Source organism: Mya arenaria, chromosome 9 (assembly GCF_026914265.1).
Source record: "Mya arenaria isolate MELC-2E11 chromosome 9, ASM2691426v1".
NCBI classification, from domain to species: Eukaryota; Metazoa; Mollusca; class Bivalvia; order Myida; family Myidae; genus Mya; species Mya arenaria.
The window spans coordinates 73,071,500-73,084,627 of record NC_069130.1 but is presented as its reverse complement, the minus strand read 5'-3'; the positions used below and the strand labels follow the sequence as shown (position 1 = coordinate 73,084,627).

General features: G+C 34.7%; 1 long non-coding RNA gene across 1 annotated transcript; it reads right to left on the bottom strand.

The window, feature by feature from the left end:
- Window positions 1-4,821: 4,821 nt before the first annotated feature.
- LOC128246965 (uncharacterized) lies at window positions 4,822-9,321 on the bottom strand. Its single transcript, XR_008263412.1, has 4 exons — window positions 9,209-9,321; window positions 8,867-8,973; window positions 8,415-8,549; window positions 4,822-5,107 (listed from the first exon to the last, which is right to left on the bottom strand). It is a non-coding gene; the product is annotated as an uncharacterized LOC128246965 (long non-coding RNA).
- Between the last annotated feature and the right edge of the window lie 3,807 nt (window positions 9,322-13,128).

Sequence of the window (13,128 nt, the reverse complement as noted above, 5' to 3'; positions counted from 1 at the left end):
GAAACATTTTTATACAACTTACAACTAGGTATGTAGATAGATGGCAAGGGAAGGAAGTGCAGTACCCAGGAACCATAATCCTTCCCAACGTATTTCCTTAATTATCTCCCATGAACCTGGTCGGAAATGGGTTCATGTCCCAGCCACATCTGGGAAAATACTAAAGGCATTGAAATGAAACTTGTAATGTGGAAATATGGCAACAAGAAGAAGTGTAGAACCAAAGAATCATAATCCCATCCTGCATGTTTGTTTATTAATCTCCTGCTTTTCCACGCCATATCTTGGAATCTACTTCAAAAAGCAATTAAAATGAAACTTGGTGTACAGATTGCAATGACAGGAAGTGCTGTACCCAAGAATAATAACCCCATCCTGGATATGTATTTAGTTATCTCCCATAAACCTTATTTTTTAACAATGGGTGCTTGTTTGGGCAATATCTTAGAATGTTCTAAAGGGATTCAATTGCAACTTGGTATATAGATAGATGGCAATAACGTTACATAATGTTTGAAGATCCATATTCAGGCTTACATGCAATGTTTCTCTTTTACTGATATTTGTGAAGTTCAGTTGCTGTATTTCTAATAAATTGCTTAAAATTTACTTCAGAATTGAATTGCCAAGTCTTTCAATATATTCCATGTTGTTTGTTTAACTGGTTTATAATAATGCTAAAACCATTCACCTTCTACCAGCAAACTGAAATTTCTGCCTGTTCATAGAAAATAAGATTTCGGGAGCATACTTCACTTTCAGCAATACCCTTTTTTACTCTGTAACTTTTGTAAGATGAAGCAAAATGTCAAACAAATATCAGGTGCACAATTTCTTATACTGATCGACAATCCTATGAAGTTTCATGTGTGTAGGTCCGACTCTTTTTGAGCTGCATGTGACACAAAAAAAATTTAAATTTTTTTTACTAAGTAAAGGGCCATAACTCTTGTTAGACTGTATGATAAATGAATGTCATACAAATTGCAGGTGCACCATTTCTCATGCTGACCAACATTGCTATTAAGTTTCATGAGACTGGGTGCAATACATTTGGAATTACAATATATATCTCTCTAGGTGTGTAATGAATTACATAATGCACAAATGAATGAATGTAGGACTAACAAAGCAACAAGGATAAATAAATAAAAACAGAAATTATTGAATGAATGGATAATTGACAATCCAACAAAAAATCACCAATTGATAAAGGAAAAACAAGACGCCAATGTGGCAACGCCTCATTAAAGCTGGATTTTTTCTTTAGCTGCAATTTTTCAAACATAGGATTTGAGGTAGTGACCTAGTATTTTTAACCAAAAAGACCCATATTTATACTTATCTGAGATATTGTTCATACAAATAACCTGATCAACAGAAACTATTCCATTTGTGTGAGGAAAAATCAACATTTTATAATTACATCAGCTTTTCCAAAATAAGATCTGTCCCAGAGACCTTGTTTTTGACCCTAGATGACACACTTTATCATCTAAGATTTCATATGTTTTATGACATCGGGGAAAAAAATTCCTAAGAGTTGACCTAGTGGCCTAGTTTGTTATCTGAGGTGACCCATATTCACAAATGTTTAAGACATGTAGACAAATATTCTGACCAAGTTTCATAAAGATTTGACAAAAATTAATGAATTTTTATGTCAGTGGAATTCTTTCTCCTAAGATTTGACCTTGTGACCTAGATTTTGACCGGGGATGACCCATATTAAAGAACTTTCAAGATATTATGCAGACAAATATTCTGACCAAGTTCCATACAGATTTGACAAAAATTGTTGAATTTATGACGTGGAAAGATTTTCCTAAGATTTGACCTAGATTTTGACCTGGGATGACCGATGTAGAAAATAAGCAAGATATTATGCAGACAAATATTCTGACCAAGTTTCATTAAGATATGAACAAAAATGAAAAATTTATGACGTGGAAATATTTTTCCGAAGATTTGACCTAGTGACCTAGATTTTGACCTGTGTTGACCCATATTAAACAAGCATTTTCAGTGAAAAGATATCCCCCGCCAACGATGGCTTGTTTGTGCTTGATGGCTTGTTTGTGCTTGAAGGTTAAAAAAAATCTCAGAAAGAATAAGAGCCAAATTATAAAATATCGCAAACAATGATTTTTTAATAAATCAAGGGCAATAACTCTAAGTAAAATTGACCAATCCAAAAGAAAAATAGACAGGCATCATCACCGTATGTTGGTTCTTATTTATTCCAAGTGTCATGAAATTCTACCAGCTAGTTGCATAGAAAAGGCTGCAAACATGGATCTTTTAATAAATCAAGGGCAAATAACTCATATAGAAATTACACAATCCAAAATATAAATAAACAGGCATCATCGCAGTATGTTGGTTCATATTTATTTCAAGTTTCAAGATTTTCTACGAACTAGTTACTGAGAAATGGCTGTAAATGAGTTTTTCAAAAAATCAAGGGCAATAACTCCAAGTACAATTGACCAATCCAAAAAAAAAATGAACAGGCATCATCCCAGTATAGAAATTCATATTTATTTCAAGTTTCATGAAATTCTGCCAGCTAGTGACTGAGAAATGGCTGTGAATGTGCATTTTTCAAAAAATCAAGGGCAATAACTCCAAGGACAATTGACCAATCAAATTTTTTTTTTGGACGGGCATCATTCCAGTATAGTGGTTCATATTTATTTTAAGTTTCATGAAATTATACCGGCTAGTTACTGAGAAAACGCAGGTGACGGACGGACGGACGGAAGGAAGGACGGACGGAAGGACGGACGGACAACGCCATTTCAATATCCCCCTCCCTATTTCATAGGCGGGGGATAAAAATATGCAAGATATAATGCAGACAAGCATTCCGACAATGTTTCATCAAGATTTGATAAAAATCATTGAATTTATTACCATGAAATATTTCTTCTAAAGATTTGACCTAGTTTTTGACCCGAGATGACCAGTATTCATAAATATTCAAGATAATATTCCAAAAAATAGTCTGACCAAGTTTGATAACCATTGGATAAAAACTCTTGATTTTATTACATAAAATGAAAACTTTAATGCAGAGCTGTTAATGACCACCCAACCGCCCACTTGCCCGGTTTTCGCCATTCTATAAACCGTAATTTTTTGTTGAAAAATTAGGCTATAAAAAGATGGATGACTTTAAAGCTAACAAGACCATTCACAGACTGCCATATCCCAAACAGAATAAAGAACAGTCATTGCTATGTCATAATGCATCACAATATATGAAATGGTAACAAAATTTCTGTGATAGCTGCCAACCATGTGCAATACAACATAATGGATCATTATTATACCTCTTCGGTACTTGGATTTTTCAGCCTGAACCATTTTTGCAATAACTGTCATATCACTTTTTTATATTTTTTTTAATCAACATCTTAGGTTGGCACCAGTATCAATGCAGGCTTCTATTATGTATTTTAATTAAGAATTATATCACATAGCTGTGCTACTACATTGATTTTTTATAACTGTTCTTATTTTCATCAACCCTTTTTATGAATTTATTGTATATCATTATTGTTAAATGTTATTTTTATTGCAATCATCATTAGTTTTGCCATTCAATGTAGTTCTTATACAATCGTAAAACCTTGGACTGTATGTTAAAACATAGTTGGGTAAAAAGATCACACGAACTAATTTTGTCATTGTTGCTATCTTGCCAACTCAAAATAAATCTTGTCTTATCGTAACAGTAACAACTTTGCCTTATGACAAAGAATAACAATGAAAAGTAACAAAAAACAATAACTAAATCAATATGACAGCCAGAGTTATGGTTCTGTGCACTGCACTTAACCTAAATGAGATCTATCTGTAAGTCAAGTTTGAAATCATTACCTGAAAGACTTTTCAAGTTATGCTCAGGACAAAAAATAAGTAAGAAGATTTACAAAAGGACAATTTCTAAAAAAATACTGCATCCAGTGCATACATGCCATATTTTCTGGAGACCATTCAGGGGGATTTTTTCAAAAGGCTGAAAATTCAGGGGGATTCTGGAAGTATCCAGGGGGATTTTTTAGCAGGTCTAATTGGCGAATTTTTCTAGTTGCAAGTACGAAAAAATGTATTCAGTATTTACATATATTTTGCTATGAAAAACTCTTTCTTTATACAGAATTATTTTATGTCATGATTTATCATATTTTTATGATACACTGTCTTGCCATTCTGTAATGCACTTGCAGAATAAAATATTTCATTGGAAAAACATGTTTTGGAGGCAATTGAATTAAATTACCTTCCTCCGATGTCTTTTAAAAAATTCTGCTTAATACTATTAATTTCTTCCTTTTCCAAAACAGAAATATTTCTTTGCCTTTGATCATAACTACAAATAAATAGTTGTTGAAAAAGTTTCCTTTTGGCATTTATGAAAACTTTTTTAAACAGTCATTTCACCCTTGTGAAGTTGTTTGTTTACATTCAGTTTCACTCACATACTGTAGTTTCACTTCATCATCATTGCCTGATGTTAAATCTCTCAAAAAAATAAATAAATTACGAGGGATTTTTCACCAAACAGTAGATATGGCATGTATGCCAGTGTAATAGTTCTTGTGCACTTAACTTCTCATAAATGAGATCTGATATTATAAATTGGGGCCGATTATTAAAAGCATGAATGAATAATTAATTGGCTAATTAGCAATATAATGAATGAATGAACGGAAATACAAATCAACCAGAACTAATGATTTAATTAACAAATGAACAATTATATTAGCAAATAATGTCTCGTTCACATGGTGCCTGCGTGTTGGAAATGTTTACAACAAATCAGCTTCAGCTGATACTGACTGACAGTGTAATCAATGTCTGTCTTGTAACTCATACAGAATACTGCCCCCGGTCTGCTGGTATGATCCACACTACTGACTTCCTGTATTCATTCCTGGAGACAATCTATGCTCTTGGCCAGTGCACCATTTGGCCCGAATAAGACTTTCTCGCCAATCACAAATAAAGATCCTAGGCCACTGGGTCAGGTCAGGGTTGTACATTTCCTGCGTGTTTGAGTGGTCCTCTATTGTATATCACAGGTCCTTGATTTTCAACTCTGAAAAAAAAATGAAAAAATGTATATGTAAAAAAATGTAAACAGACATGTCTGTGGTAACTCAAGATCTAGCGAATCTATACAATTATCATGACACCTACATGTATTATCAACAAGAGGGCCATGATGGCCATATATTTCTGAAGTGAGGTTACTGCCTACTTGGCTTAAATGGTTACCTACTTTTCGACCTGAGATGGCCATTACCGGGTATTTAAAATTAACCAAGATATCAACACAATCATATTACCAGCCTCTACTGAAAAAAGTTTGAATTATGTTATCTAAAGCACATCACTGAAGCATTCACAATTAATTCCTGTCAACACCACATATACAATACATGTTCATATAAATGGCTACATTTATGGAAAAGAACACATTTTTGTCAAAGCAGAAAACTACTTCCACAAAATATCTTTGAAGAGAAAAAGTGAATTTGTGAGGAATTGAGAAAATTAAATGTCTGGCCTAGACTTGAAAGATGTTGTATAGACTATAGACTGTTGAAATAAAATACCATACAAAAAATTATGTTTCTTATACACAGCACTTTTCCTCAACACAGTCAATATGTGTATGAAATTTAAAGTCAATACCTCAATTTATAAGGAGTTGTGGAGAAAAGTAAACTTGTTCAAGTAAAAAACAATACGATTGTTTAAGAAATCAAAACCTGACGTCTTTCCCTCTGCACATCGTCTCAAAATGGTGGAGATCATTTGTGGCCAGATATTTCCAATCCATCAAGAGGTTCAAGATATATGGAGCAGACATGAAATGTAGTCATATGAGTGTGACCTTGACTGTGAACCAAGCTGGTTGTAACATACCTTCTGCATATTGTCTAAACATGGGTAAAATCTGTGGCCTGTCATTTCAAAATCATTCAGGGGGTTCAAAAGATATTGAGCAGACAAAAACTGTAGTCATATGTGACCTTTGATCTCAAAGTGAGACCTTGACCCGAGCTGACTGTATAATGCTCTCTGCACATCGTCTTAATATGGTGAACATCTCACATGAAATATAGTCATATTATAGTCATTATGCCCTTTGACCTCTAAGCATGGCCTTGATCTAGAACCCAGCTAAATTAAACATGGGCTATGCACATCGTCTCAAATATTCCGACCAAGTTCCATACAGATTTGACAAAAATTGTTGAATTTATGACGTGGAAAGATTTTCCTAAGATTTGACCTAGATTTTGACCTGGGATGACCGATGTAGAAAATAAGCAAGATATTATGCAGACAAATATTCTGACCAAGTTTCATTAAGATATGAACAAAAATGTTAAATTTATGACGTGGAAATATTTTTCCGAAGATTTGACCTAGTGACCTAGATTTTGACCTGTGTTGACCCATATTAAACAAGCATTTTCAGTGAAAAGATATCCCCTGCCAACGATGGCTTGTTTGTGCTTGATGGCTTGTTTGTTCTTGAAGGTTAAAAAAAATCTCAGAAAGAATAAGATAAGCACATTGGTTTATCCCTTTCCGAGCCAAATTATAAAATATCGCAAACAATGATTTTTTAATAAATCAAGGGCAATAACTCTAAGTAAAATTGACCAATCCAAAAGAAAAATAGACAGGCATCATCACAGTATGTTGGTTCTTATTTATTCCAAGTGTCATGAAATTCTACCAGCTAGTTGCATAGAAAAGGCTGCAAACATGGATCTTTTAATAAATCAAGGGCAAATAACTCATATAGAAATTACACAATCCAAAATATAAATAAACAGGCATCATCGCAGTATGTTGGTTCATATTTATTTCAAGTTTCAAGAATTTCTACCAACTAGTTACTGAGAAATGGCTGTAAATGAGTTTTTCAAAAAATCAAGGGCAATAACTCCAAGTACATTTGACCAATCAAAAAAAAAAATGAACAGGCATCATCCCAGTATAGAAATTTATATTTATTTTAAGTTTCATGAAATGAAATTCTACCTGCTAGTGACTGAGAAATGGCTGTGAATGTGCATTTTTCAAAAAATCAAGGGCAATAACTCCAAGGACAATTGACCAATCAATTTTGGACGGGCATCATTCCAGTATAGTGGTTCATATTTATTTTAAGTTTCATGAAATTATACCAGCTAGTTACTGAGAAAACGCAGGTGACGGACGGACGGATGGAAGGAAGGACGGACGGACGGAAAGACGGACGGACGGACAACGCCATTTCAATATCCCCCTCCCTATTTCATAGGCGGGGGATAAAAATATGCAAGATATAATGCAGACAAGCATTCCGACAATGTTTCATCAAGATTTGATAAAAATCATTGAATTTATTACCATGGAATATATCTTCTAAAGATTTGACCTAATTTTTTACCCGAGATGACCAGTATTCATAAATATTCAAGATAATATTCCAAAAAATAGTCTGACCAAGTTTGATAACCATTGGATAAAAACTCTTGATTTTTTTACATAAAATGAAAACTTTAATGCAGAGCTGTTAATGACCACCCAACCGCCCACTTGCCCGGTTTTCGCCATTCTATAAACCATCATTTTTTGTTGAAAAATTAGGCTATAAAAAGATGGATGACTTTAAAGCTAACAAGACCATTTACAGACTGCCATATCCCAAACAGAATAAAGAACAGTCATTGCTATGTCATAATGCATCACAATATATGAAATGGTAACAAAATTTCTGTGATAGCTGCCAACCATGTGCAATACAACATAATGGATCATTATTATACCTCTTCGGTACTTGGATTTTTCAGCCTGAACCATTTTTGCAGTAACTGTGGCCTGTCATTTCAAAATCATTCAGGGGGTTCAAAAGATATTGAGCAGACAAAAACTGTAGTCATATGTGACCTTTGATCTCAAAGTGAGACCTTGACCCGAGCTGACTGTATAATGCTCTCTGCACATCGTCTTAATATGGTGAACATCTCACATGAAATATAGTCATATTATAGTCATTATGACCTTTGACCTCTAAGCATGGCCTTGATCTAGAACCCAGCTATATTAAACATGGGCTATGCACATCGTCTCAATATGGTAAACATTTGTGGCAAGTTATTTCAAAATCCTTCAAGCAGTTCAAGGGATATGGAGTGGACACAATTTGTGACGAACAGAGACAGATAACTCGCGAAAAAACAATTTGGGGGGAGACATAACAAGTATAATGAATCAATAAATAATCAACAGTAAGCTTTAAAAACAACATATATCCATATTACGACCTATATTCTATGCAAACTTTGTACCACTTGTACCAAAATGCTATGTTTTTATTATAAATATTTAGTTTTATTTACCTTTCTCATAGCCAGAATAGGAGCCTTCTAGTTGCTAACCTGTGTCACTGTTAACGTCTTCATCAGCATGTGTAGCTTCATCTACATCAGAGCTGTTTTCATCCACCGCAGGGTTATCATCCTCAAGTCTGGTTTCTGTAGATAAAACGTTACATGGACTTACCTCTATGTTTTAAATGGTCAAGAAATCCTTATCAGAATAGATTAAACATTTTAAATGTCAGAAACTCGTCCCATAAAAATTACATCCTGATGTATTAAATTTGAAAAGAACACTTAATAAATACATATTTTTCATATGTATTGTTTGATATTCAAATGAAACAATATACACATGTTAAGTTCATACTGCTTTCTCATACACTCTTCATGACACTGTTTACTAATTGATTGTTGTTTATCTTTTTTAAACATATTTCTTGTTCATTGTCAAGTTAATAGTTAAATGTTACCCTAAAGCCTCTTTCCTTTTTCCATGTAGCTTTCATCATTTCTCCGTACTGCTAGAGAGCAACAGAATGTGCTGGTATTCCTGGGATTGCCTGTCTGCTTCTTGTGACTGAAGTTTGAAATCAATCTTTACGTATACATGCATAAATGGAGTGCAACTAATAACATCTTGAAATTCATAAGTCATGTAGGATATTGACTTTCCTCAAGAAATTTTTGCTTGGCCTTAATTCTTATCTTTTAAAAAAGAACCTTGGTCAAATTTGAGGCTTCTGGGCTTGTCCTTGTAGTTTCCATTTTTTTTATAAACAAAATACTCCATGTGCCTATGACAGTGTGCTGACCTCCTCTTGTGATTAGGTCCAAGTATCTGTGTCCTGACCTCCTCCTCTTGTGACTGGGTCACAGTAACTGTGTCCTGACCTCCTCCTCTAGAGACTGGATCCCTGCATCTGTGTCCCCACCTCCTCCTCTTGTGACTGGGTCCCAGCATCTGTGTCCTGACCTCCTCCTCTTGTGACTGGGTCCCAGCATCTGTGTTCCGACTCCTCCCCTTGTGACTTGCAGAAAATTGGCAAAAATGTACCAGCTTTAACACTATTTTCCCACAAATTATGAACACTGTTGAATTAACACCAGAAAACCATATCCAGACCATTCTGTTTTTTTGCTATCATCATTTTTTTTCAGTCATTGTCTATAACATCCATATGACACAGTCATGGCCGCATCTCTGAATCCATCCACCCAAGAAAGAGGTCCTGAAAAATATCATTCAAAACCACATTAATGTCTTCAAATATTATGTAATAAGTATGTAAACTTGAAAACACATACAAGAAAGCAATATATACACATCATGAAATGCTACATAAATGGGGAAAAACATTGTTTTTTAGAACTACTTTAAGGGATAAAACAGCAATTTAAAGACAGTGATACTCATTGATGGAAACGGCCCTCGGACAGCTTCTTTTTTTAGAAATGGAGATCAGACCAAATAGGATGTTTTTCCAGAGATAATAAGTAGATTTACATAACATAAAAAAAACATGATACAATCTTTGTGTTATACTTGTTCGTTATCCCTGATTTAGTCCCATCACACCATATGAAATTTGTTTTATAGAGCTTTTATTTTAATAGAAATACTTTGAATGTTCAATAAGAAATCATGCAAGTGCAAAGAAGCTGCAATAAACAGGTTGCTTGCTTCTCAGGGCTTCAGGATGAGACCTGATGGAATTACCAAGGCAAATATGCTTCTCACATCTATAGATAGTCCAGCTCCTGCAAGAGGTCATATGCAGAGACTTGTTCATATACCGGTAGCCAGTAGAAACACTATTAAACTCAATGAGGATGATTTGGCAGCTGAGTGCCAACTTGTCATTGAGCATAACCGAAAATCCAAATCACTTCAGTCTGTTTGTGGATGGCCGCTTTAATTCCAACCACATCAAACCTGGACAAGCTGCTTCTCATTTCTATAGTGTGGATATTGAAAATCACACTAGTCACAAGTATGTTCTGGCACTTGCAGTCCAAAACAAGCTGTGCTGGGCAGGTGCATACTTGTGCAAGACAAACTATGAAGTTGAATGTCAAGGTGGCTATGCTTGCTGTATAGCAAATCTGCAATACATGGAGCCACCTTAAGACTAAACGATGGCTCATGCTCATATACTGGTTTGCATACTGACGACTGACAGCGATGCAAAACTCACCTTCAAGTACAGGATTTAAATGAGGAACTGTACCTGGAATGTCTGTAGGAAAGCTGATCCATAGCTTCTTGGATCTCGGCAAATTAAAAAGCCAGAAGTACTAATTGGAGCCCAAATTGTTTCTAAAATTGCTCACCAAACTGTGACATAAAGGACATAATGGCTTGCTGTTCTAGAATTATTGAAAGACTGCAAGAGATTGGTAGTGGCAACATTATAGGCCAGATTTACCGCTAACCTGAAGTTCTGAGGCTACAATTGAGTGCTATTCTGGAAACTGCAATCACTGTCGGCACGAGTCTCTCGTCTGTGAGGGGAAAGGTGGCTTAGGTGACTGGTGGTACCACTCTGCATTTCTGCCCACATATGACACAGAGTACCTGCAAATGACAGAGAAAGACAGTGCGCTCATGAAAACTATTCTGGATATTTGTCTCAGTAAACAGGCAATTTTGAGCGTATCAGATGACACCTCCACACTAAAGTGTTAGGCATTAAATACAGGAGTACTGTCAACAATACCGAAACATGTTAATCTGTTAAGAAACATAGCTGGTTTTCTGACATCGAAGACACTGCAACTGAACAACTCACTAGAAATTTGATTTGATTCATATTGATTGAAAATCAAAAGAAAATCTAATTACGAAGTTTAACTGTCTTACACTATATGAGCAGCTTCGCGTGATTTGGGGCCTTCGGACATATATTTGGTATTACAATGTTTTAAGGTATTTAAATGAGATGATATTTCAGAAAGACATTCTGAAAATGTCATGATGAAATCACTTAAATTGCGTAAGCTACGTGTGTACAAGTGAGAGCATGTATTACGCAATTTGATTACTAAATTTGACGTCATTTACATGACGTCGTTACGAAAGCCCATTATCCAAATGACGTGCACTATTAACGTATCAATATCATATTTAGCTTATAATTTAATTATTTCCTTATGACAGAATCTTTAAGGAACATTACTTCAGATAAAAATAATGAATCAGTTTTGTATTTTTATAACATGTGTCTGTTTTAAACACAGACTATTAATGCAGTCAAAATATGTCGGGATGAAGTCCATGGTTGCTATGGAAACGTTAGTAAACCAATGATCATAAATTGTTGAGAAAATGATGCACTTATGACAATCCTTTAAAAGAATGAAATCTGAAAGAAATTGATTTTCATAGAAAAAATAATTATTCTTGGCATTTTCATTGATTATTTCATTTGTAATAATTATGTCCGAAGGTTAACAGTAATCTTTCATATTTCAAAGACGTCAGTACAATAAGGTCAGGATACCTGTCATGCGACCATTGATATAGACAGATCACTCCTTTCAGTAAACCATCACCCCTAATAAGCTATAATGTAAGCAGTGTATCATGTACATAAAAATAAATAATAATATTTATATACCATACATCATTTAAAATGTCGTTATAACAAAATAATGAAAGGATGATTTTTGCCGATGATTGTGTTTGACATGTAACATTGTTAATCCTCAAAGTATTTATCAAGGGCATCTCCAGGATGCTTTGGAAGGAGTCCCGTTGGAGTGAGGGAAAAGCCAACATACCAAATAACACTTCTGGAAATTGCTTCAATGTAAGGTTCCGTCTTTCCCCGCTGGCTTGAACTCATTTTGTTGCTGGGGTCCATGATGAAATTTTTGCCCCGGTAAACCATTTCAAAATGGCAGCATTCTCCCCCACCCTGACTACTCTCGACATGTGGCCACTCATCTGCATAGCGAACAGTGTCTACAAGAACTATGTCACCTGATTGCAGGGCTATCCAAGGCTAAGTTTCAATAACTCATGCACAAATATTGAATTGACTGATTATTTAACATATTAATTATAGCCTTGATTTTACAATGAACATATTCAATTGAATAGTGTTGTTGTATTGTTAACACCAGTTAACATTGCAGGCCAGGAAAGCAGTTTTCGCTATCAAATCTTATGATAGACCATTTGGTCGTTTTAATAACAAGGAACTTTTTAAACTGTTTGACTCTATGGTAGTCCCCATTCTGACATATGGAGCGGAGATCTGGGGTTGTAGTTACGCCCCTGAAATCGAACGAGCTCAAAGTTCGTTCTGTAAAAAATTTCTCGGTCTAAATATAAGTACTAATAATTGTATGGCACTAGGTGAATGTGGTAGTGCTCCACTTTGCGTGATATATTATTCAAAATGTATAAAATACTGGTGTAAAATTCTGCATATGCAAAACCATCGCTACCCTAAACATTGTTACGTTATTTTAAAACGTCAAGACGATATTGGAAGAATAAATTGGGTAACAAAAGTTAGAGAAACATTATTTCAGTATGGATTTGGGCGACATTAATACTTTCAATACTTAATACTTTCAACACGCAATTTAAGCTTAATCGACTGTATGACTCAGGGATGGCACGATACCGTTAATTCATCTTCAAGATGCGATCTCTATAAACATGTTAAGTTCTTACTAAATCCGGAAAACTATCTTTCCATAAACTTGTCACATAAATTTGTCC